General features: G+C 36.0%; 1 protein-coding gene and 1 long non-coding RNA gene across 5 annotated transcripts in view; both read left to right on the top strand.

Moving 5' to 3' along the window:
- Nucleotides 1–27,911, top strand: part of SYT1 (synaptotagmin 1) — a 552,995-nt gene that overhangs the window by 282,845 nt on the left and 242,239 nt on the right. The gene's annotated exons all lie outside the window — the stretch shown is intronic.
- LOC144236573 (uncharacterized) lies at nt 1,007–26,756 on the top strand. Of its 2 annotated transcripts, none has more exons than XR_013336616.1 (4): nt 1,007–1,068; nt 6,286–6,390; nt 13,718–13,826; nt 26,528–26,756. It is a non-coding gene; the product is annotated as an uncharacterized LOC144236573 (long non-coding RNA). The 2 variants fall into 2 exon arrangements; XR_013336617.1 differs by lacking the exon at nt 26,528–26,756 and adding an exon at nt 15,902–16,073.

Here is a 27,911-nt window from a genome sequence, read left to right as displayed (position 1 = left end):
GAAGAACATTACTTTACATTTCAGTAAATAGCAGCTTTAATGTTCTGAGAAGGCTGTTTAAATCAGATTTTTAATGCCTGAAGCAGAATCTTGGTTTATTTTCTTGTTTTATGTGACTTGACTACATTCTGTTTTCATTAACATTTTTTATTTGACCTTTGTACTTCTAACCTAAAAAAGGCAAAAACAAATTATTATGATAGAAGAATCTATTTGTTTTATATCTTTGAAACTGACTATTGGTTTTATTGATATTTTAAAATTATTACTTATAAGATAGTGGTGAGAAATTTTAAATAAAATAACTAAAATGTGTTTTTTTCTGTCAAAGTTTTTAAATTCAACTATGGGTGAAATAGTTTCTCACTAAGACCTGTTAGTCATATATAATTTACATAAGCAAAATGACCCATTTTTATGGCTCTTAAGGCTTTCATGATTTTTCCTAAATTATCTCTGAAGTAGCATAAAATAATTTTATAAATAGTCTCTCGAATCACTGCAACATGCATTTTTTTTTTTAAATCTAAAAGAGATGCAAATCCTTGCCCTGGCCCTTAAAGAACCCGCAATCTAATGGAAAAGACAGACAAGTGGCAAATAAAAAAATAGTACAGTGAGTGCTATAAGGGAGGTACTTAAACATCATTGCTTCAGGGACCACTAAACTAGGTTATATTCCCTTATAATATACTACTGTAAGCACACTGAACTACCCCTGTTAAAATACCTCTCATCCTGGCAATTACCTTTCAGATCTGTCTTCCTATTAGACCATAAACTCTACAAGGGTCCATATCTTCTTTTGTTTACCACAGTATCTTTAGTGCCTACTACCATTTCTGACACATAATAGCTACTTTATGCATCTTGTTGAATACATGAATCAATGAGAGTGAATGAATGAAAGCTATTAATAAGATGTTCTGTTACTTAACCAGACTAGACTATTTTTGAATGAGAACTCAACTAGGTCATAAAGAGAATTCCAGATGGCCATGAGGAGGGAGGGAATGAAAACTGAATGTAACACACACAGAGACCCAGAGGTGAGAAAGCATAGATCAGGTAAGACTGATGGCAAGCAATCTGGAATGGCTAGAATATGCATGGGATTGTGAAGTAACAATGATGCAGGATATTCGTTGAGATGTTATTTTTAATTTTCATCTGAACACTTCCTTCCCTGTCAAAGTGAGTAAACCATTTCTTGCCCTAGAGGGATTTTTTTTCCCCAAGGAAGAAAAGAGAAATAGCCAGAAGTCAATAGCACTTATTGTTTGTTTTTTGAAGTATTTTTTATTGAAGTACAATTAACATATGGTGTTATATTAGCTTCAGATGTACAACAGAATGATTCAACAATTCTATACATTACTCATGCTCATCACAGTAAGTGTAGTCACCATCTGTCACCATACAATGTCATTACAATCTTATTAACTATATTCCCTATGCTGTACCTTTTTATCTCTGTGACTTATTTTATAACTAGGAGTTTGGACCTCTTAATTCCCTTCATCCATTTCACCCATCTACCTACCCACCTCTTCACTTATTGTTTTTGATACGATATGATTGATATGATATCAACACATTGAAGGGATATGCTTAGTATCCAGGAAAAGGAGCTTAAAGCAAGCATACTTTTTGAGAACAAGCAGAGAGTAAGGAGAGATTGTCACTGAGACAGATAAGAAGAGCTGGTTTGGCAGTACCTTTGGAAGATGGTAATGGCTATTCCACAAACCCTGAAGCTGCCAGCTTCACCAAAGATTCCTGTGCCCCAAGCATGGAATGGAGAAAAGAAAACCACCAATAGATCTTGCTGGCTAAAACAATGGACACCTCAGGGGTGACTAGGAGGAGAAGATGAATTATGACCAGATGAGCTTCTGTGATTTTGGCATCCTGCAAATCTCTGGAACTTTGGAACAAACTTGAGGTGATAAAGTTTCTATTTACAGAGATTGACATTGCTACCTGCCAGGAAGGATGGAAGCCTGGAGTCAGTTTTAAAGTAATTTAAGACAATTAAGAAATGGAGTATCTTTTTTGTCATTTGAAAGTGTAATGTTAGATTCATATGTGCTAACCAAACAAAAGAGTTGGGTTGGAGCCACTTTGTTGAAGGGCATTGTGTATCAAGCAAATAAGTCTGAACTTGATTCTGAAGAGAGTCAGCCATTCATGGTTTTTAATCAGCAGGATTAGAGGTTTGGTTAGAAATTTTATAAATATCACATAGTGGCAATAGAAGTTTGGTGGATAGCGACAAGACTCATGGGCAGTCCATATGCAGTCAAGAGATGATAAGCTGAGCCTAAGAGTAGAAGAATAGAAAGGAGCTGATAACTTGAGAGATATTTAGGATAAATAATCATCCTGACTGGATGTGCATGGTGAAAGAAAAAGGACTCTCAGATGTCTTTAGGGTTTCTGGTTGGGCTGGGAGAAGAAGTGGGGGAAAGAGAGCAGGGACATAGTAGGAGGCATAATATTATTGTTTGTACAAAAAAAATATGGAGGGTGAGTAGCCAAGAGAAGGGAGAAAATGATCTGGAGCTCAAGACTAAGGAATTTGAGGCTCATGAATGGAGTTGAAGATTGAGGCATGTGTATGAGACATAGCCCAAGAAATGTGTAGAGAGTAAAAGGGCCAAGAAAGGAACTCTGTGTGCTCAGGAAGAGAAGTAACTGAGGAAGAGTGAGCAGAAGGCAAGAAGAACAGCAGAAGCAGAGAATGATACATAGAGGAAACAAGAGAAACAATTCCTGGAAGGAGAAAAATGTCGACTGTGTCAGAGGGTATGAAAAACTAAGTAAAATAAACTTTGGAAAATTTGTACCAGAAAAAAAGAAAATACTTAGCAAAGAAAATAGATTTTTGAAAATATTGAGTCTGACATCTTAGATAACCTGTAAAAAAGATGTTATGGTATAGGAAAAGGGCATGGATCCAGACTTCATTGAGTCAAGAAGAGAAATCTAGGTGATGAAATAGATACATTATGAAATTTGACCAGGAGGAGAGAGATACACAGAGGACTCTAAATGGGTTTTAGGATCAAGGAAGCTGAGTGATCTTGGTCTTGATTCTGCTTCATGAGGGAGTTTTGAACAGTTGGTAGAGTGGAGGGCAGGGAGGGAAAGCAAAGGAAAAGGGTTTGAAGAGAAAATAAGGAAAAGAGAAAGGACTAGTATCCTGCAGCAGCAAAAAGGCAGAAAGGGGCAAAATGCAGATAGACATGGATGGGAAGGAAGGTCGAATCAGCATCATTTCATGTCTTTGTAGAGCAGGAAGAAGTGGCTGAAAAATACACAATGTCAAGGAAATTACTGCCTACTTGCCTCTATTTGTTCTGAGAGAAAACAGATGAGAGAGTACTTACCCATTATGTGAGGAATGATCTATTTTCATATAATCTCATCTTATCTAAGTAAGGATCTATCTATCCTATCTATTTTGTGAGGAATGATATAGAGAAATCTCTATTCTATGAGAGAGGAATTATCTGCAGAGGGTGAGGACATGATTTGGAAGACATTTTAAAAGCGAGCATAATAAACATTTGAAGAACAGGGTGGGAGGGGGAGCTGATTGGGTTTAAGAGGAACGATTACATACTAATTTTTGCAAAGAGCAAAAAGCTTTCCTTTTGGGGCTAAACTATGGGAGTTAATTTACTGATAGTGGTTTATAAAAAGCAGGAAAAACATGTAAAAAGAAGAAAGACACATTTAGACCTAGGAGAAAACTTAGATTTCATCCAGCCATGCTACTCTCCTCACTTACACACAAGGTAACGTGAAGACAGGTCAGGGAACTTACCCTGAGCTCAGTGGTGGCGCCACATTCCAGCCCCTCCCTGTCTCACCAGGAGTGTCACGTCTGTAGCTGCCTCTTGACAAACGGCTTTCATCTACACCTTAGAAAGATCTACCAGGGGGCCCATTTTGCAAGATCAGCACAGCACACAGAGGCTGGCAGCCACGTGCACGAGCTTTTAAATCCATCATTTTCTCTGAATCTCCATTGTCTATTTAGTTTTCCAGAACTGGAAAAGTTTGTGGCTTCACGCACCCTAGTTATTAAGTATTTGGACACTTAACTTCACCGGTGAACTCTCATGACAGTTCTTTAAAGGAGACCACACCTCAAAACACATCCCCTTTATGGGGATGTTTTACTCCAAGAATTGTTTTGTGTTTAACAAATATAGGAATAATTTCATGAACAGCTTGTTTAAGCTTCTGGATGATAGGACATCATCTGCCTTTTGAATACAAGATCTTAGGCCATATTTTCCCAGGAACGCTTTTACCTGAAATTGTCTGTTCAGCAACTTCATTCAATTCATTTAATTTCTGGCATGAAATGAATGCCCCAAACTGGGTTGTGTTTTTGTTTTTCATTTTTTCCAGTGATTATAAAATGCCTTTGCCCACCCCTACTCTTTCCTGTAAGTACTTAGTGTACCCTATTTACTAAATGTTTTAAAGGGAAAAAAAAAGAATGTTCCCAATTTTAGGCAAGTAACATACCACATTTTATAAATAGGAAGTTCCAGTTTGCACTTTCCTTAAATCCAAAAGAAAAACTCAGGATTTTAGAAATACTAAGGAAGCTCCAATAGATCAAAAGAGAGGAGCCTACAAAAAAAGTTTTCATGTAAGGGAGAGAGAAGTATTTTGGTGGTTCAATACCATGGGGTTGTTAATTATAAAAGAAAAATCTAGTTTGTTTTTTTCTTAATGACTGAAGTAGCACTTGTAGCTTCACCCAGACTCACAACTTTGCTCATTTATGTAAAGAAGGATAAGACTTGAAAGGCAAACTATTGTTGGACAATGAACCACCAACACCTGTTTCCCAAGTCTGGATCAATGGCTCAATGCAAAGCATGAATTACAGGGCAGCACACTTGCAAGGAAGTCTGATTGGGGCAGGTCAGGAGAGTTTAGGAGAGGTGGAGCTAAGTTCTAGCCAGAGCCTGAGAACTAGCCAAATGACTTAACTTCTCAGGTTTCTCAGTTTTTGTCATCTGGAAAATGGAAATTATAAACTAGATAGTCCTTATAATCTCAACAATTAATAGAATACCAATGAGCCCCAATTCTCCTGGATTCAGACTTAACAATAAACCTTTGTCTCTGGCTCACTTTCATCAGAAATTATGGGTAGGGGAAACATCCAGTGAACAGACAGGAAAATTCTGTTCTGTCCAACTATGTATAAGAAAATTGGAGCTACAACTTTAATAGGCTACCCTAATGCAGGTATGTTCTAGAATGGCTATGATTAAGAAGGCAATTTATGAACAACAGGGACACATTAATTATGACTAGAAAGATAAACATAAGACAAGAAGAGATGATATGTTTTATATACAAATTATCCTGCCATAGAGTAAGTTGATTCAAACTGTATAGCATTGTTAATCCTTCTTTTACGGAAATGGTGTTATTTTCAAATGCATTTACCTCACTGGGTAGACTTCACCGATAAGCTCTCTGACATGAAAAATCATTCAGCTGTCATCAGTTTCTGAAGGAATTTGAAAGCTCAGGGATCTTTACTTAAAATGAGTCATTATGGCAGTGCTATTTCTCTCTCTGTGGTCTACCCATATATTCAGTTAGACATCTGAGGTTCAAAAACGAACCTCAGTTGAATGTTTACCAATTGAACATAAATGATGTACCATCTATGAATTACTGCGCTAATAATAATGTCTCTATTTTATAGTAAGGGAAAATGATGTTCAAAGGATTACAGAACTTTTAAAGCCAAACAGATTTTAATTGGCAAATCTGAGAATTGAGCCCCTAACTTTATAAATATCAAGCCCAGTGAAGGCCTCACTGTATTATATGGTCTCTAATGACTTTCTACTAATTATTAGTATGAAGCTTGACTGAGGTTTATAAGATTGTATTAATTCTAACCTGATTCCTGGTTAAATGTCTATGGCCTTAGGTCAGTGTTAAGATATTCCAGGGACATTACTAAGCCATCCAAGAACAAAGGTTTGAGAAATTACCAAAAACAAAACATATGTATATATATGTGTGTGTATATGTATACACATATATGTATGTATATATGTATATATACGTGTGTATATATGTATGTGTGTGTATATATATATATTCTGGATTACTTCATTGTCACCTTGAAATAATAGTTAACACTTCTTGAGTGCTTGCTACATTTTTCTAAGAGCTTTACAAGTGAAATTTTACTTAATCCTCAAAACGATTTCTCCTTCTTTAACAAATAAGGAATCTGAGAGATGGAGAAGTGAAATACTGGGTCTCACAGCTAGCATGTTTTGCAGCTAGGCAAGCTAAGCCACACTCCAAAGTCCTTGCTCCATACCACTCCAGGTAAGTTTAAGAGGAGAAAAGATCATAACGTTTTTTCTAATGAGTACCTATATAGTGCACTTTGATAGAAACCAGGAAAAATTTTGTAGAGTGAAGCATTGAAAAAATATTGCTATTGGAGCATGTGATGCCAAAATTGTGACCACCTAGTAACAATGGGGAGTGTTTGAAGTGCCCTGAACAAGGGATACTAAGGCAAATGCCTTCAAAGCTTTACCAGGGAAATTGTGAGGACAAGTTCAACAGGAAAAGCATATGGATTTGAGCTCTTAGAGTCAACAGCACAATCCAGACTAAGACTAACTTCCATGCCACTGAAGTTGCATTGTACTTACTACATTGTACTAAGAGGTACCCGTTGCTGAATGCATCTACCAAGAAACTTCCAAAAGAGGCAGGAAATTTCCTCTCCTCCCATATAAAACAGTAGATGGCCGTGGCACCACCATTCCACTCCTCTGAAGCCTTATAGTAAGACTCTGATAAGCAAGAAAAAGATAAATATTTGGCTAAATTCAGATTAAAAATTAAAAGTTCATATCAAGTTAATGAAAAAATTAGATTGTTCTACTTGAAATATGTGACATCTTGTTAAAGGACATACTAAAGAACTATATCCATTGCCATGGAGAACCCGAGATGGGAATAAAGCCAGATTGCTCATTTTCATACAAAGTATTATTTAATCAAAAAATAAAATAGTGGACTAGGCTGCCAAAAGGGGTCACATAGCCTCTGTTTCTGAATTTCAGAAGTGATGCCATTCTTTATTACAAAAAATTCAGAGGTCTAAATGTAGGAATTCCACTATTTAATATGAAAATACATATTCAGCTACAACTATAGTCTCTGAGGCATTAACAAACCAAATATGGTTGGATTTCTTTGTTGTTTTTTTTAATTCTTTTCATCTCAGCACCAAATCAACTGTACATATTTTTGTTTAAAATCTTGAATACTTTAGTGGTATCCTAGATTCACAGGGCCATGTCTCTAAGTAATACAAATTGTGTTTTAAATGCACTTTATATATGGAAAGAGCCTATCGGAGTTATGATTCCATTAATGCACTCTTTTGAAAAATTAGAAACATCTAGTATAGCTTTTTAAAAATGGACATTAAAATGGAATAAACTTTTCTCTGGCAAAGTTTTATTGGTGACTCCATTGCAGAAGAAATAAAAACCCTTCTGAGTACTCCTTCATATAGCATAGAACATTAGTATTTTTAACTTCCATTCTATTGGAATTTGATAACAATTACATAACTTGGGTGTATGATTTGTTTGCCTTATTATCCATTATTTTATTCATGAAGATTACTAAATCATATATTGAGTCTCCAACCAATATTTCTAGATGAACCACATCTTAAAATTCATGTTAGTCTAATGGTTGGTCATTATACACCTACGTACTATTTGCCACGTGTATTATATATATGACCTCATACTAAGAGCAGCCTTGGACATGATGGTTACTAACATTGCTCCTTTTACAAACAACAAAGTGGAGACTCAGTAGGGTCTTTCAAAATGATATAGCAGAATTTGAGGCTAATTCAAACAGGTTTATCTGACTATACAGCCCATAATCAATGCACTAGGCCAGTTGGCCTCGTTTTTACCAGGGAAGATCACTGAAAACTCACCTGATATCCCATTTGCTCTTACAAGGTAACTATTGTGTATGTTTAATGCTTTGAGGTATATTGCCTTCAGAGTCTATGTTTACCCCAACTTGCATGAAAAATACAGGCTGTTCCATTTCTTTCATTTCTGTGTTCATTTATTTAATACAAAAATAGTACAAAGTTAGTACAGCTTACAGTCCTGGTTAAATGTAGTCAGTGGCTTCATTCAGAAAAGGGTCCTCCTTGGCAACCATTACTGCCATGTGTCACAAACACTTCCAGGTCACCTTTCCTCTCACCAAGACAGGCACCAAGGGTCCAGACCTCCTGGATTGGCTCAAGCAGGACAGACAGATGGATGGATGGAGAGGAGGAGAAGGGACTGGTGTTGGAGAAAGGTGGGGAGAAGAGGACGATGAAGAGTTCATATGGGATCACTGGCCCAATCATGAGGCTCAGTCATCATTCCATCTCTGTCATCTCTGTCCCCAGAGCACTGAGGACCCTGTCCCTTCTACTGTCAGGCAAGCTTGTTCTACAAGACAAAGTGAACTGCTTGCGGTTTATTGTAAGGGAACATTTGAGCTGTGACCTTTAAAAGCACATTCTATAGGCATAACTATCATTCACCCTTTGCATCGATGCAGCTGGTTGGAGTTCTGACCGGGTCACTCTCCTTGGGCAATTAAAAACTGCAGAAGACAAACTGACAGGTGGTGAGAGAACTGAAATAGCGACCTCAGACACCAGTTAGATCCCGCCACTCTTTTAATGCTGCCCATTTGAAGTAGTAGATGGCAAGAAACCCCCCACTTTTAATGAAACCCTAAACATTTTTAACTCTCTCTGTACACAGAATCTGACAAAAATAACTTATCCATTTGACCTAATATATTTGTACTTGTATTTAATGTTTAGCTGATGACATTATTCATTAAAATGCTTGTGGAATGTGGACACGAGTCGGGAGCTAGAGTGGCAGTTGAAGACACACACAAAAAAGCAGAAATATTGTCCTCATCAGGGAGAGACTTGATCTTTAATTGTGGAGGCAAATAATTATAGGGCATTAAACTAAAAACTGTACCTTTATTATTCAGCTAGAACTCCCCTAAGTGATTTGAATATATTAACTCACATAATTCTTTCAACAACCTTTTAGGTAGTTACTATTTTTATCCCCATTTTGCTGAAGGAGAAAATGAGGTACAGAGAAGTTAAGTGACTACTAATTTATTAGGCCGGTAAGTGCTGTAGCTTACAGGATGCAAACACAGGCAGGCTGGCTCCAGATTTCACACTTAAAGCCACTTTGCTATAAAACACAAAAGAGAGACAGTGACTCAGGGGATCTGGGAAACACTTCTGAGAGATCGTGTAAAGCCCAACTCTCTAAAAGATAGGTTGAATTTACTGATGGAAAAGTCTTTCAAGTCAAACATGTAGCATGTCCTGGGGCATGACAGTTTGTTCAAGAAACATCGATAAAGTCTATGAAGATGGCACTTACAGCGTGTAAGACAAAGGAAGGCAGAGAAATTACCTTAGGATCAGATGGGGAAGGGCCTTGTATGTTAATGCTAAGGAAGTTTAGATTTTTATCCCATGAACAATAGACATCAGTGATTTCCAAGAAAGGTAAGGAGAGGTAAACAGTAAGTTGAGGTACATACGGGCTGGCAGATTCTGACCAAACACTGGAAAAAGAAAATGTGAAAATTATATAGGTTTAAGAATTATGTAAACATATCATGTTCAGTACTTTGTTTCCTAAGGTTTGCTCAGACTGCTAACAAAAAAGTCACTGGGGATCGAAGAGACAGAAAACAGAAAAGTCAGAGAGGCTGGGAAGGTATTCAGAAAATCATTAGCATGTTTCATCAAATCCAAGATGCCATTCATTTTGAAGTACAAGAATTTAAGAAACAAAAATGCTTCCAGTTAAACACCATCTATCACAAGATGCATTTCAATTTCACAGATGTTTCACAGTGCATCCTAGAATCTATGAAATATGGTATCATAACTCAAGCAACAGTGTAATTATTGGTCCTGGTCACCCCTTTGTTTATTGTAGCATTATTTGCAGTAGCTATGATATGGAAGCAACTGAAATGTCCATCAATAGATGAATAAAGAATATGTGGTATATATACACCCTGGAATGTTACTCAGCTCTAAAAAGAATGAAATCTTGTCATTTGCAATAGCATAGATGTTCGCAATAACAATATGCTCAGTGAAATAAGTCAGACAAAGACAAATACCCTATGATTTCACTTACGTGTAGAACTTACACAATAAAAGAGAGACAGACTCAAATGTGGGGAACAGACTCAAATGTGGGGAACAGACTGGTGGTTGCCAGAGGGAGGAGGATGGTAAAACAGGCAAAGTACATGAAAGGGATTGAGAGGTATAAACTTCCAATTAGAAAATAATTAAGTCCCAGGGATGAAAAGTACAGCACAAGGAATATAGTCAATAATACTGCAGTAACTTTACAGTAACAGATGGTAGCCATTTATCATGGTGTACATTTTGTAATGTATAGAATTGTCAAATCACTAGGTTATACACATGAAAATAATATGTCAACTATACTTCAATTTTAAAATTATGTTATAACTCCTCAAGCAAAAGTAGATTTCACTACTGGTCCCAGTCACTGAGTATTTTAGAACATAAATTGATCAAATACTTATTGAACGTTGTTATACAGAAATATAATGAGGTTGAGACTAAACAGCAGTAATGACTGGGGGAAAGAAATGATAACAGATATAAGATATTTAGATCATAGAATTGCTTAGCTTTGTCATGTTACTAAATGCAGATGGTGAGGGAGAGGGCTTTAAGCATAACCATTAAATGTCTAAGATGGCAGACAAGGTAACAAAGAAGAGCATGTTGGGCAGGGACATCATGAGTTTGTCTTGGGACATGCTGAGGTTGAAATAAAGTAGGACTTACGAGTAAGGATGTCCACAGGTAGTTGGAATAAGTGCCCAGCCCCTGCTCAGGGAAGAGGAAAGGGCTAGAAATATGGATTTGGGGAAGCACCCAGATGATGTGGTCAGTGAAACCATGGAAACGGATGAAGCCACCTCCAAAAACAAGCCTGACCAAGAAGTAATATGAGACTGAACAGGAGAAAGAATTAGGAATAAATGAAAGGAGATGCTCTCAAGACATACTCTGAGGATAAAATTTCTCTCCTGATATTGATGATCCTTAAGAGTTGGGAGGAAATTGGTTCCAGTAAGTGATATGGGAAGTTATGAAGTGCAGCAGTTTGGTTGGGGAGGAGTAGAAATTTCCATCCTCAGTGCACTGTGTTGAAAGTGCTGCCAGGATATACAAGTAAAAATGACCCAAGAGTGGTTTAGACTATATAGGTCCGCATTTCTGAAGATGGCTCAGATCTAGAGATAAAAACTTGAGAGTCATCTATTCATAGTAAAAGATGCTGCTGTGGTATGAAGATTGCCAAGAGAAAAATATTAAAGGAGAGCAGAAATAGTTTCACCACAGTCCCTTAAACTAAGTTATATTTAGGTGGAAAAAGCAGTTCTATCTTATACTAAATAATATTATCTAATAAGAGATTAAATAACTATGACTCATTGAATCTTAAATGTATGAGACATTTTACATCTGAAATTTGTAATACTTTTTTAAATAACTGCAGGAGACATTATCAAACATTCATTTTACAAATGAGGAAAATCTGAGGTTTGGTAACTTCCCCAGCATCACACAACTAGTAAGTGGCTAAGTGGGGATTGAAAGCCTTTCAAAGCAAGGCTCTTGCTTGAAAGCCCTGTGCTTTATAACATACTCCCGGCCTACACAGACAACCTCCCATAATTTCATACATTGTTCCTCTTCTTTATGGAGCTCATGGAACAAATCCAAGTGCTTATACAGGGCACACGCAAGTCATGTGTTTAGGAGACTTGAGCTGGATCTGTACCTAATGGTATCTGGAATTGTATGCTTTTGACACTGACACCCTTCTTTTGACTATGAAGATGTGTCCTTGACTTCTACAAAAGAAAGGTTTTCTTAAAATATGGGATCCTCTGTTTTCATTTTTCCCACTTGTGACTGAAACATGGAAACAAAGAAATGTTTTGCTACCATAAGAAAACAACAGTGTGATTGTAATGGTAAGAGTAAAAGAAGCTTAAATCCAGTGCTGAGGAGGATAGAGAAAATGGGGAGTAAAGTCCTATCCAAAAAGGCGACTACCCCTCAAAGTCTTGCATTGCCAAATCTTCAGATTTTGTAAGGGAACGTGGAAACTTAGAAAGAGAAGCTTTCATGTAGCATTTTAATAGAGTTCCTTAAATTATGCAGCATAAAGGAAAACTGCCTATAAGTAAAATGAATACAAAATGGTACCAATTTACTACTATACTATGCTTCCACCACGCAACCTTTAGTATTGAAGACCTCACCTTGCCTTATATTCTCCAAGTTTAATTTTCTCAGTTCCTTCTAGTGTTTGCGTCACTGGAGTTACAAAACTTTCCTTTCCTTTGGACAGAATCCATTGTGTCAGCATTCCCCTTAAAATATGACAAGGAAAGCTAAACCATCTTGCAGCTTCCCTCTGGGAGTGGAACTGGCTTTGCACTGAGCAGTGGCTGCTCATGTAATCTGGTGTCGCAGGAGCTTTTGAGGGACATTTGCATCATTTCATTGTTGCCTAAAGGAGTTTTAGTCAATAAAAACCGTTAGTTTTTCATAATATATTAACTTCCAAGATAAACTTTACACATATAATACTTGTGGAGCTGCGACCATTTGGTTTTAAAAGACTTCATATTTTCCTTATTAAACTTTGTTTTATTTATTTGGGCCCAGTATTCTAAAATTTGTGTGGAGTTTCCAATCGTCTACCTCTTTCCACTGTTTCAAGTATAAAAACCTGCAATTCATACCAAGGGCTATTCTCAAACACAGTGAATATTCCTGAGGAAATCTTGTCCACCAAGATGTATGCCATTTCAAAAGATACAAAGCAGAATTAACCCCTAATTAGAATATTACATTTTTCCTTGAGTATACCCCCCACACACAATTTCCTACAAATCACCACAACTTTATTTACATTTGCCTGAGTTGCCCGTATTCACTGGGAAATGCCACACACACTGGTGTGTGCTTACACGTAAGATTTCAGTGATCCCAGCTAATTGGCTTCTTCTGCCATTATCCAGAATTCTAGCTCATAAATTCTCTCCTATATTTGTGTTGATTAAAAAAAATTCCTTGCTGGTAACTGCAAATATACACTTGATCATAAATTAAAGAACATGTTCTTCTTCTTTCTCTGCTTGAAAGATGACTAATCCAGGAGTAGCAATTTCTCTGATTAGAGTCTTGTACTCCACGGGGTTTTCTTTCAGTAAACTATGCAGGCTATAGTATCAATGACAGCTCATGCTTCCTAAGGTTTCACTGTACACAAAAGCACTGGACCATGCATTTTAGATAAGTCATCCCCCATACTCCTGAACACCAATGCTTAAAGAAGGACTTTGTATACATACTTAATAGCCAAGTTACTGATACATAAAGAATTGAGTAGCCTTACATGGTTAGTAATTGTCTGGGTCTATTTGTCAGCTAAGTCAATCTGCACCGAAAACCCTGCTCTTAGCCATTGTTCTCATTCCTTGACAGGTCAACTGGACTTTCCTTTGATTTAGTCAAATAAATTACCAATTGGACAGTGACACCCACAATCACTAACAAGCCCAAGTTCTGTGACAGACCAAGCCTTATTTGGCAGGTGTGTATCAAACCTTAAAATAGGAACACCCTGGTAGTCTACTCTTAGGCTTCTACTTATTAACTGTTTTAAGTCAAAGGGAGAACGTTTTCAGACATTTTTTAAATCCTTAACAATCTGTTAGTTGTGTGATTTCTTTACCTTCATTTCTTCAACCAGGTTGTTGGTAAAATATTGAAGGAGAGAGAAAGTTGGGCTATACCACCAAGGTGTGACTTTTTACCTTTTTTCTACCATGACACAGATTATGATGGTATTTTCCACCAGCACTACTTCATAAATCCCCACGTCGGTCAATTATGCAACTTCTTTTCCATATAAAGATAGAGCAATGGATACACACACACACACACACACACACACACAGAGAGAGAGAGAGAGAGAGAGAGAAGGAAATAAACTTGATGTTATCACAGGGACGTCAAATCAGATATAATTTTTAAAGTAAATANTTGTTGGTAAAATATTGAAGGAGAGAGAAAGTTGGGCTATACCACCAAGGTGTGACTTTTTACCTTTTTTCTACCATGACACAGATTATGATGGTATTTTCCACCAGCACTACTTCATAAATCCCCACGTCGGTCAATTATGCAACTTCTTTTCCATATAAAGATAGAGATATGGATACACACACACACACACACACACACACACAGAGAGAGAGAGAGAAGGAAATAAACTTGATGTTATCACAGGGACATCAAATCAGATATAATTTTTAAAGTAAATAAGAAATATTGGTACTTTACCATCAGTGATGAATTACTGGTCTAACAAGGGAGTGCTATGAAGAACCACTTAGTTTGGAAGCATTCAGGAAGAAGTTGGTGTGTCCTTTTCTTTTTTTGTTATTTTTGTTCTGTTTTGATCTTCTATTGTTCCACCAACTACAAATTCATCTAAATTAAATTGTCCTTTTAGTCCTCCATTCGTTTTACAAAAACATCACAAGAAGTGTGCAAAAAATTGCTTTACAACATTAAAGTGCATGTAAGAATAAATATTCACAAATTGACCACTTACATCAGGGTCAGCCGTCATAGACTAGATGAGAATCACAAAGGTACCATGTTTGTTAATCTGCTTTGGAGCACACCCAGTGAAACACAGTGTAAAGAGAAATTCTCAGTAATGACATTTCTCAGTGGCTTTAATGTCTGTGGAGCCCCTTGTTTTTTGGGAATTCAATGTTTAGCCATTTTTTAACAAGTCCAAAACTTAGTTTCCCATCAGATGGGGCATGCAGGAACAGGCACTGTTTGCTTTGGAAAGTACATTGATTAGATTTAAATTTAGATTTTAAGTGAATCAAGAAATATTGGGTTTTCAATTTAATAAATGAAAAACGGCAAAGGCACAAGAGAAAATGACGATATAGACAGAACACTGGTAGATACCTAAATTTATGCTGATGGAAGTATACATTTTTACTCATTAACAATTTCATAAAGTTAAGAAGCTACAGCAGTAAGCTTTCGGCTATCATTTGTTTTTTGTACAAGAGTCAGGATACATTTAATAAGAGATAGGGGTGAACAGATATTCTGTATTGGATCTTTGTACAAGAAAAACAGTAATAATGGGTTTTTTTCTTCATCATCCTCAAAATTTTGCTTAAGGATATCACTTTGTGTTTAAAAATAGCGAATTTAAAGGAATTTTTTTCTGGGTGACACAGTTTCTACATTTATCTTTAGAAACAATTTTTAACTTTCTAATGTTATTTATGGCTGAAAATGATAATTGAACACTTAGAAAGAACTGTTAATTATATAACTTACATGCTATTTAAATAGCACATTTATTACATATTTGTAGCTCAAGAAGATTCTTCACAAATAAAAACTTGTTTTTCTTGGTGGGCTGGGCGCCATCCCAATTCATATTTATAACAGCGTTGGAAAGATTTTGTTCACTAAACTTACTCCAAAATTTCTAATGTTCTATATTCTTTAAGGAAAGTATGATTGATTTTATATGATAGTTGTGCTGTGAAGATTCTTCTATTAAAATGTATTTTAGTGAGAATTTATCCTTTGAGCAGACGCCTAAGAAATTTGTCTTGATTGCAGTGGAAGATGGCAATTTGGAACAATTATTTATCCTTATTATAACTCAAGAGCTTTTATCATCAAGCACTTGCTGTTTGAAGACCTGACTCCCATTCCTAAATAAGTGAATATTAATCAGCTTGTTTTTAATCCTCGTGACACAACAATCTTTTCCTAGCCTAGTCTATGGCTAATGAGTACATATTAAATGGAAACTGCATTATCCACCTACTCCACTGTTTATAAAGATATACATTAAATATATACAATGGGAGGAGCACTAAAACACATGTTTTTTAATGTTTTATTTATTTCTAGGAGAGAGAGAGAGAGAGAGAGAGAGAGCGTGAGCAGGGGAGGGTCAGAGAGAGAGGGAGTCACAGACTGAAACAGGCTCCAGGCTCTGAGCTGGCAGTCAGCACAGAGCCCGACGCGGGGCTTGAACCCACGAACCGCGAGATCATGACCTAAGTGAAAGTCGGACGCTTAACCGACTAAGCCACCCAGGCGCCCCAAACGCATTTTCTTTTAAACAATTATAGGAACCCTTCTTTAGCTACTTCAGCCTGAAGTCTAATTACTTAAGAAAAGTTTACCCACTGAATTGATCAAGTCTCCCTTACCTTTTCTCATTCTGACCGCCTCATTTCTTAAATAAAAACATATTGCTGTTTACAAGAAATCATTATTCTTTCTTTTCAAATGGAAATGCAAACCAAAGACTAAAATCAAAGTTGGATACTATGCCAGATTCATCAACTTGGATGTTCCCAGATTGATTATACAAAACATGGACCAAGACTTACAGAAAAATTTACCTTTTTTATGTCATCTAGAACTGAAGAGCCATAAGACCTGCCTTTTCAAAATACCACTTTTAAAAAAATGTTTATTTTGAGAGAGACATAGAAAGAGAGAGAGAGAGACTGGGAGAGGGTCAGAGTGGAGAGAGAATCCCAAGCAGGTTCTGCACTGTCAGCTCAGAGCCCAATGTGGGGCTCGAACCCACGAACCACAAGATCATGACTTGAGCCAAAACCAAGAGTCAAACATTCAATAGACTGAGCCACCCAGGTGCCCCCACACAACACCATTTGATACAACTTTTCAGAAAACAACTTAGAATTTTTAAATACATACCAGTGGTCAGAGTCTATAAAAAATTCTACTGGTAACTTTTTAAAAATTTCAATTCTACCATAATAATTGTAGTAGTAATAATAATAGAATACACCAATAATAAACATAAACATGTAATGCAATGCATAGAATAGAATTCATAACTGATTTTTTCTTTGCCCAAATAATTTAACAGTAAAATGTGAAAATAATGTATAATAAAAAGATCTTTTAATGGTAAAGTGAATTTAATTTTATAATTACCTAAAAATGTTAAATATATAATTCTATATATATATATATGTACACATATATATGTATTTAATTTTATTTAAATCCAGGTTAGTCAACATATAGTGGAATAATAGTTTTAGGGGTAGAACTTAGTGATTCATTACTTACATATAACACTCAGTGCTGATCCCAACAAGTGTCCTCCTTAGTACCAATCACCCATTTAACCCATCCCTCTACCCACCTCTACTCCAACAACCCTTAGTTTGTTCTCTGTATTTAAGAGTCTCTTATGGTTTGCCTCTCTCTTTGTTTTTCTTATTTTCCTTCCCTTTCCCTATGTTCATCTGTTGTTTCTTAAACTCCACATGAGTGAAATCATATGGTTTTTGTCTTTCCCTGACTTATTTCACTCAGCATAATACATTCTAGTTCCATCCACATGTTGCAAATGGCAAGATTTCAGTCTTTTTGATCACATAGTATTCCACTGTGTATATATATATACACCACATCATCTTTATCCATTTATCAATTGATGGACATTTGGGCTCTTTCCATAATTTGGCTATTGTTGATAGTGCTGCTATAAACATTGGGGTGTATGTGCCCCTTTGAATCAACATTTTTGTATCCTTCTGATAAATACCTAGTAGTGCCATTACTGAATTGTAGGGTAATTCTATTTTTAATTTTTTGTGGAAACTCCATACTCTTTTCCAGAGTAGTTGCACCAGTTTGCATTCCCACCAACAATGCCGAAGTGTTCCCTTTTCTCCATATCTTCACCAACATCTTTTGTTTCCTGAGTTGTTAATTTTAGCCATTCTGATAGGTGTGAGGTGGTATCTCATTGGGGCTTTGATTTATATTTCCCTGATGGTAAGTAATGTTGAGTATCTTTTCATGTGTCTCTTAGCCATCAGAATGTCTTCTTTGGAAAAGTGTCTATTCATGCCTTCTGCCCCTTTCTTCACTGGATTATTTGTTTTTTGGGTGTTGAGTTTGATAAATTATTCATAAGGATAAAGGGAAACTAGTTCTTCATCTGGTATGTCGTTTGCAAATATATTCTCCCATTCTGTCAGTTGCCTTTTAGTTTTGCTGATTGTTTCCTTTGCCGTGCAGAAGCTTTTTATCTTGATGAGGTCCCAATAGTTCATTTTTGCTTTTGTTTCTCTTGCCTCTGGAAACGTGTCTAGTAAGAAGTTGCTGTGGCCAAGGTCAAAGAGGTTCTTGCCTGTTTTCTCCTCTAGGATTTGATGGCTTCCTATCTTACGGTTAAGTCTTTCATCCATTTTTGGTTTATTTTTGTGTATGGTGTAAGAAAATGGTCCAGTTTTCCCAACACCATTTGCTGAAGAGACTGTCTTTTTTCCATTGGATATTCTTTCTGGCTTTGTCAAAGGTTAGCTGGCCATAACATTTGTGGGTCCATTTCCGGCTTCTCTATTCTGTTCCATTGCTCTATATGTCTGTTTTTGTACCAGTACCATAATGTGTTAATGGTTACAGTTTTGTAATAGCGCTTGAAGTTTGGAACTGTGCTGTCTCCAGGTTTTGTTTTCTTTTTCAGGATTGCTTTGACTATTCAGGGTCTTTTCTGGTTCCATACAAATTTTAAAATTGTTTGTTCTAGCTCTGTGAAGAATGCTGGGGTTATTTTGATAGGGATTGCATTGAATGTGTAGATTGCTTTGAGTAATATCAACATTTTTAAAATATTTGTTCTTCCAATCCATGAACATGAAATGTTTTTGCATTTCTTTGCCTCTTCTTCAATTTCATAAGCTTTCTATATAGTTTTCAGTGTATAGATCTTTTACCTTTTGGGTTAGGTTTATTTCTAGGTATTTTATGTCTTTTGGTGCAATTATAAATGGGATGAATTTCTTGATTTCTTTTCTGCTGCTTCATTATTGCTCTATAGAAATGCAACTGACTTTTGTTAAGTTGATTTTATAACCTGTGACTGCTAAATTCATGTATCAGTTCTAGCAGTGTTCTGGTGGAGTGTTTTGGGTTTTCCACATAAGCGTATCACATCATCTGTGAAGAGTGAAAGTTTGACTCCTACGTTGCAATTTGAATGTCTCTTATTTCTTTGTGTTGTCTGATTCCTGACACTAGGACTCCCAGTATTACGTTGAACAACAGTGGTGCGAGGGGACATCCCTGTCATGTTCCTGACCTTAGGGGGAAAAGTCCTATCATATTCTATGCAGGGAAGAACCAACTCTATATTGATATACTCACTACAGTGACTACTTAGAAGACAAAGATGATATTCTAAAGAAGAATATTTTAGGGAGAAAAAATAGGGTATTGAGTAGCCATCTAGGTCATCTCTTTAGACCAAAATTTCACTTAATTTTATTTTCTGTGATGCTCTAGTAATGCTTCAGTAGCGTTACAAGAAGCCCTAAATCCTGGCTCATAACATGTTGTTCTTCCAGTTACAGAAACTCAATGGACATCAAAACAGGTATAAAAACACCTCTCGTCCTGGGTTTTGTGAGGATCAAATCAGATAATGTACATGAAAGCACAACAGATACCATACAAAGTTAGTTAAATTCTAGGGGAAGGATTTTCAGAGACTGCGTTGGCACAGTAGAAGGGCACTTGGACTCAGTGTCAGAAAATCTTAGATTTACTAGTAGGGTTCTCTTGAGAAAATCATTCAAATCTAATTACTCTATGTTTCACTTTTTTTATATGTAAAAGAAGCAGAATTTCTACTGCTGTTTTGTAAACCACCCCAAACATAATGAACTCTAGAATGAAAGTGCTTTGTGAACAAGGAAGCACGATATTAATATGTTGTTAGTAGAGTATTTATAAAATATAATGAACTTGAAGGAATGGCATTTATAACAAAATAAATACAATTGTTTGATTACAACATCTATTTAGAAAGGTTAGGCACCTGCAGTGAGTTCTTCATTGAGTTCTTATCAAGTAACCATCTCAGTGTCTCTACGGAGAGGGTAGAGAAATGGTGGGCAATTCCTGGCCTTGAACACCTGATCATTTCAAGAATAAGAAAGGCACACTTTGGGTCTCTTAAAGATATAAAAGAAATCAACAAAACCAAAAATTTATTCATGCTATGTGCCACTTTAATCGTTAAATCTGTCATCTAGCATTCATAATACTTAAGTATTGTATACAAACATTGTGTACAAATTGTATGTACAATATTGTATACAAAACACTGTATTATACCCTGATTTATAGGTGAGAAAAAGTGTGTATTTTGGGGAGAGGGACGAAGTTAAAATGTATACTATAAAAGAGTGTATATGTGTGATTCCTTCTCCACCCTCAATGTGAAACTTACAATGTTTTATAATATAAAGAAGCATAAGATGAATATCAAATGACTTTTTCAAGATTGTCTTATTGAAACTTACTGAGCCTAATACATAGAAACTGGTCTTTATTTTTACAAAAAATAAATGTTAGAGGACTAAAATGTCAGGGACCATATATATGTAGCCATACTTTCCCTAAATTCCAATAAATGAGAATTAAAACAAGGAATTAAGAAGACATTATGCTAAGGTCTAACATCCCTCCCATTGCCCCCTCCCACACACACACACTGAAGTTCTTATACTTCTAGTGACTCATTTAGACATGTGAAGAGTCATGGAGCTTAGTAGAATCAACGAGATCTAGGATAAAGCCTTAATTGAGTGACAGTTGTCACCGAGCCTCAGTTTTTTCATCTATAACTCACTAGGTTGTTTTAATGAACAAATGTAACCAAAACTGTGCCAGAGAAATACTTGGAACTCAAAATGTAAGCAATAGTATTCAGTAAGTCAAGAAGCTTCCTTTTTAATAAACCCACCAAGTGATATTTCGATTTGGCAAAGATAGAACATCCTACACTAAATTTAATTACTTTCTCTTTCCCACAGAATACTGCTAGTTCTTACTGGTGAACCGTTAATATTTATGGAATAAAGACATCTTTTTCACATTTCAATTTTACATTTTTAAATATTTTCAATATAGTCACTAGGAAGACAAGGGACAGTGTGTGTTATGGTTAAAAAAATGCATGATTTTCTAAATTGTCTTTAAATGAAAGAAATGTTTCAGACTATAGCTTTATTCTTAGAAATATTTGAGCTTGGGTATGTTATACTATTTGAGGTTAACAAGGATGTTATTTTTGAAGTCATAACTCCTGTTTATTGAATGTATATAAGATGAAACGCTAATTATTTGCAAGTCTACCTTAATTAGCAGATACTGGTTTCTAATGTTGTTAGGCTTCAACAATAATAAACAGTAACATTTCTACACAGCTTTTTCATATCCTTTGGGCCATTAGTTTCCTTTCTTTAAAGTTTTCAATATTCTTTTCAAGGCATCTTGAATACCTGAGCAGCAATTTTCCCTGTTTGCAGCAATCACCAGTTGAATGCTTTTGTGAATGGCAAATTAAATGGATTTTCAACAATGTCTATACTTTTAAATGAGAGTCCCAATGAAATTATGGATGAATCAAGGGACAGTAGGAAGTCAGTGATTTTTCTGCATTTGCAAATGTCTTTCTAAAAAATGCCATCCTTAAAACTCTAGAGCTATTAACCCATTAGTGCCAGTCTGTCTGCCTCTCTCTTTTAAATAATACTTATTTTTTTAACGGCTCTAAAAATTCACACACATAAAGTTAAGTAGGCAACAGTAATTATCAAATTGTATAAAGAGTAGTAAACGTGCAACCTGTCACTTGAGGACTCATACAAAATATGTACATCCCTGACTTCTGGAAGGCCTAAAGTATAAATGGTATGAAAAAAAAAACTTAAGTGTGCCTGGGTGGCTCAGTCAATTAAGCATCCAACTTTGGCTCAGGTCATGACCTCATGGTCCATGAATTCAAGCCAGCATCGGGCCCTGTGCTGACAGCTCAGAGCCTGAAGTCTGCTTTGGATTCTGTGTCTCCCTCTCTCTCTCTGGCCCTACCCTGCTCACATTCTTTGTATCTCTAAACAAACAAACAAACAACTTTAACAAAACATTTGAAAATATCTTAAAATCTAAAGAGATTATAAGAAATGTATTCAGGGTAAAATAGAAATATATACAATCTTATTTAGCTACCTATTTATTATTTTCCCATGAACCTGTGAGAAGAAGGACTTGGAAATTTCCCAGATATATTGATGCAAACAGAATTTTAAAGCCCTCTCTGGAAGAGAGACTCAAGGGGCACCTGGATGCCTCAGTCGGTTAAACGTCCGACTTCGGCTCAGGTCATGATCTCACGGTTTGTGGGTTTGAGCCCTGCAAGAGTGTTGAAAAAGTACTTAAATAATATTAGTAGTATAAAGACTCAGAAGGTGATAACTAAGATTTCTGAATTTAAGGAAATCTGGTATTTCTGAACCATCTTTATTGAATCATCATGCAAACCTATACCATTTTTCTTCATTTCTACAATAAAGGAAAAAAGCTTTCAACACTGAAAAATTCAAAATGAATTTGAAAATGTGCCTCTATAATTTCTAAATAAAGATGTAGACATTTCAAATTTTGCAACATTTTAATTCACTGGAGTTTTGTAACTTACCGATTGCTTGTAAAATAGTTCTAAATGCTTTGAACTAAATGCCTAAATTTCACATATTTTAAATTATTTTCAAAGTACATACATTGAGTAATCTAACTTGTGGTATATTAGGCCTTCATTTTTAAGTGTCTTTAAAGTAATAAAACATTTGTTGACAACAAAAGAATAAAATCATTGTGAAAAATTATGAAGACAGTTTCTGTGATGAGGTGAACTTTGATCTTTATTTAAAAGCAGGACTTGGTAATTGGAAAAGGTTAGATCTTTGGTGGGGTGAGGGTTTGCTCTTATTATTGGGTTTGGTTTCTTTTGCTTTCTTAGACTTTTTTCTAGAGACTAGGATTAGTTTTACACATGGTCAATCTAATATGAAAATATTGATAATGCTCTGAATTAAATTTGATCTAAGAAATATTGTACATTCCGTTTAGGATTTACCAATTTTCTAGTTAATTACAGTTCTTCATTCTCAATCAGTTTTGATTCTAGAACTTCCAAGATGTATTCTGCACTTCTCTCAGTTATTATTTTTACAGAGTAAGACATTTTCTTTCAAGCCTAAGGCAGAAATGCCTTCCCTTGAAAATAGTGTGATCATTTGTCAACAATACAGTCTCAAATTCTAGATGCCTTTTCCACATTGGCATCATAGGTCAATGAATAGATGTCAAGATTCTAGTACGTATAACACAGATGAGTAAGACTTTTTGCCCTCAGAAAAGGATTTTTGTATCTAATAAGAGAAATGCCTAATGAATAAAATGATGTGGACTGAAAGACATACAAATGCTTGGGATTTAAAGGGACCGATTAACTGCATCTCTACCTACTTCCTCTAAAGTCCAGGACCTTATGAGAGGTAAATGAGGAATTAAGCTACTATAGATTAAAATAGCTCTGGAAAGCATAATAACTGCATTATGAGGCTTAAATGTGTAACCTCAATCTAATTCTTTGAGTTGAGCGTACAATTCAAATCTGCAATGCTATCTGCAAGTGCAGAGTGTAGCCCTCTATAACCTCACTGCATGTCCAATGGCATGCAACCCCTCAGTGGGCAAGCCCATACATAGTAAGAACCCCAGATGCCCTAGGCCAAGCATGCTCAAAAATTTCTTCTCCCAGATTCACCAATCAGGGCAGGCATTTCTCCCCTGGGGAGGATGGAGGAAGAGAGCCAACAAGATGGAAGTCTCTCTCCCTTACTTTTTCCTGTAAGAAATACAGGGGAAATTTCCCCTTCAAAGGATGGGAATACACGAAGTGAAAGTAAGTAATCTTGTTCTAATGGAGGTAACATGCATGGAGTTCAAAGGATGAAGAGTCCAGATGGCTGCATGATCAGGAAATAATTCGGAAAGGAGGTAGGAGCTTAGGTAGGCTTAAAAGAGGAATATAAATTAAGCTAGATGGAAGAACAAGGCTACCATGGAGAGCCTGGTAGGAAAGTCCAGAAGAAATGGCCAGAATTCCCAAGCAGTAAAGAAGACCCCAGGTGACAATGAAATGAATTTCTAATGAACTTAGAAATGATTGAAGACTGTCTTTATTAATAGTTAGAAGGCAAGTAATAGCCAGTCATCATGAGGTGTTTAAGATTAGCAAGCACATGTGGTGTATGTTTCAGTGGGTGTGACATTCTGTGGAGATGGTATATTATTAAAATAGATGTGGTGCAGTTCAGCTTAGCTTCTGGACCAAAGAAAACAAAAACAAAACAAAACAAAAAACAACTCAGTACCTGTGTCACAGAGTAGAGGGGTAGAGAATGAGAAAATGAATAAATGTATAGGGAAAAAAATAAAACAGAAGGCTGCAGTGAAAGAAAGAATTTTGGAATGTGTAATATGGAAAATGGAGCAATGCCCAGAGATGAAACTCAAACTATAATTAGAAATTAAAATTTAGCAAAAAAAAAAAATTTTTGCAGAGGCTCATCCAGAGACTGAAATCACTCAAGGACGTTAGCAAAATTCAGTATATAAGCTGGTGGAGGAGGCTGGACACCCATCCTAGAAATCGTTTGTGATGCTAATGAAGAAAGGTAAGCGGTAAAGTGCTGGTGGAGAATTGTCTAGAAGTAGTACTGAGGAACCAGTAACAGGCCCAGCTATTCTCTTGGCCTTAAAAGAGGAGGCTAGGAGACATCAGGAGAAAATCAGGTTTGAATGAATAAAAGGTAGAGTTTAGAAGAAAGATTTGAGGATTTGTTACAAGGTGCAATAAAATGCAGCTCGTTGGTAACAGGCTATGCATGATACACTAATAAGGGAGCAGACCAGAGTGTAAGTGACCTGGGAAAAAGAAGGGCAGTCTGAATAAGAAAAGGGATGTGCAAAGCATCAATAGCAAAGATTAAGAAAACAATGGTTTGAGAGAGCAGCTCCAGGAAACTGTTGACGGGGTAGGAGGTTGGCATCATTTAATCATTTTCAGCCTTTAGGAATGGTGTCGCCAAGTCACTTTGGTTTCTTCAAAAATTCTATTGCTTCAACATCTTTATGATTAGGAACAGGGATTGGTGTCATCTGATGGGAGCTTGCTGCTAAAAATGTGAGAGTTTTTAGAGACAAATACATGGTTTTGCCAACACAATCTAATGTAGTCACGGTGCCATCCAGTGGTTAGTTTGATTACTTTTACAGGTACTTCCCATCACTCTTCAAAACTATATTTTACTCTAGGGTGAATATTCATCTAAGTTTCATCAAGCTCCTATGAAAAGCATTTTACTGTGTTTTCAAAAATCACATAGGAGGGATTTGATTTGCTATCCACTTTTAAACTAATGGAGTTATATCCAGCTTGTTTTCTATATGTGTTATGCTCTGGAAACATGATTTAGCCTGTCTTCTATCGAAATTAATGCAATAAGGAACCATGAAATAATGGGCCTTACACTGTATTCAATTTTAGTCCTAATGGAAACACAATGGAAAACAACATCTGCGACATAGGCCTGGTTGATCATAGGAAAGTAATGGATATTTTCTGCTGTGATTTTATTGGTACTCTGGGTTTTCTCCTTCATCATATGCTCATCACTATAGTAATAATGTAATCCATACTTTGACTTGACTTGTATGTAGTCTCAGTTTGTCTGTAAGGTCACATGGGTAAATTTAGCTGGAAGACTTTAATTTGGCTGCTGACAAAGTAGGATAAATCAAGATGCCATTAGAAGGAGCCCTTCTCAAAATGTGTATAAAAGCACAGTTTTTAAATTTACTGCATATATCTTTAAAAAATATATTTTATGGTAAATTTTAATAACATCACATTTGTGACATTTGAACCTTTGGCAATGAAATTCTTCATTGCCACCGAAATTCATTATTTGAATTTCCATGGTAAATTAGCTTTTTGAGGTGGCTACTTTAATTATTTTCCTATGAATCAAAGGCAAAGAGTAGAGACAACTTCATCATCTTTATCACTGTTTATATGTGGAAGTACTAAACTCTTTGCCCATGGAGAAACCTATAAAGGCCTTTGGGTTTACCTCTTTATCGGCAGGCATAAACACGTCTAAACTACCCTAGAAAAATGTACACTAACATCTAATATTGTTTCTAAACATCTAAAGGGATAGCCTCACTCCAGTGGACTATGTCAAACTGATACAGTATTTCAAATCACTTCAATTTGAAAATGATTGGAGCCACTTATCATTTGATTCTTTTCATACTATTTGTCTTCAGACTTCTTCCATTTGGTTCAGAAAACACGGAATTGATTTGAAGAAGGTGATATTGATGTAAACAACGGCAATGTCTGCAGATTTTCAAGGGTGCGGGCACATGAGATCTAAGTCTATGTGGAGTGTATGGCAAAACTGATGATGATCCAAACGGAAATGCCTTCTTGTTCACGAGTTACTATATTTGCTCTTAACTCATGCAGTTAAATATTAAATGAATATTCCTAAAATTTTTACCTAAACTCTACCACTCTAATTTCTGCAACCAGGCAATACATTTTGGCTTGTTTTACTCTTGCCATTGAGTTTACGATTTTCTAACTTTACCTATGGGAAAATATTAAACTTATGAAAAAGGTTGAAAGAACAGCATGATGACCGTGTGCATACCCTTTGCTTCTACCAAATGGTAACCTTTTTTTTTAATGACATTTCCTTTGTCTGTATAACTATATGTTTGTTTGTTTGGTTTTTTTTTGGCTCAACCATATGAAAGTAATATAGGCACTTCACCCCTAAGTACTTCAGTATGTATCTTAGGAATAAAAACAAGAATACTCTTCTACATAACCACAACACCATTTTCAGACACCCCAAAATTGAACATTGGTGTAGTAATATTATCAAATGTAACATCCACATGTAAATGTACCCAGCTGTCCAAAAATACCCTGGATAGTTCCATTATAAAGCTACAATTCTACCTTTACAACTAATATCCTCTTCGCCTTTTACACAATGGCTTTTACATCTATATATTCTCGCCTGAATCACTTATTACATTAGCTACTGCAAAAAGGTGATTTTTCTACTTTCATTATTACATTTTGAGACAGCCTTCTGCTGTGAAGAAGATTTTATTCCTTTTATTTAAAAGTGTCACCCTAGGTTCATGGCTTCTTTTCTTATTTAACTTTTTACAACCCATTACCATCATTTTTCTTTTTCGTTCTCACATTGTCCTAAATTTTGCCAGTAGGAGCCCCTGAAAGCCCAACTCCTGTGTCTTTTTGACATGTTCCAACAGATTTGGAGCATGTCTTTACTTTCTTACACAATAAGGTACGTCTGCCTTGTACCTTCCCTATCCCAGACTTAGAAACAAGAAGTCCTGTTTTGTTGTTACTGTCCCTGTGGGTAATGGTACTTATAAACCAAAATATATTTATTTTTACTGGAATATCATTCTTCTAGGCTCTTTCAGTGAATAGGGCTAGATTTTTTTTTTTTAACAAAGCATTCAAACTTTGCCTCTAAATCAAATCCATTACCATAAGGCTTCTTCCTCACCTTTCTTCATTTCATATACACACTTCACATCTTCCACTTTGAGAACACTGCTACCTAACATCAATATATGTACCATTTGCTCTATCATACAATAT

Source organism: Crocuta crocuta, unplaced genomic scaffold (genome assembly GCF_008692635.1).
Source record: "Crocuta crocuta isolate KB4526 unplaced genomic scaffold, BGI_CrCroc_1.0 scaffold317, whole genome shotgun sequence".
Taxonomy (NCBI): domain Eukaryota; kingdom Metazoa; phylum Chordata; class Mammalia; order Carnivora; family Hyaenidae; genus Crocuta; species Crocuta crocuta.
The sequence above is the reverse complement of the archived record's forward strand: the minus strand, read 5'-3'. Positions and strand labels throughout refer to the sequence as shown.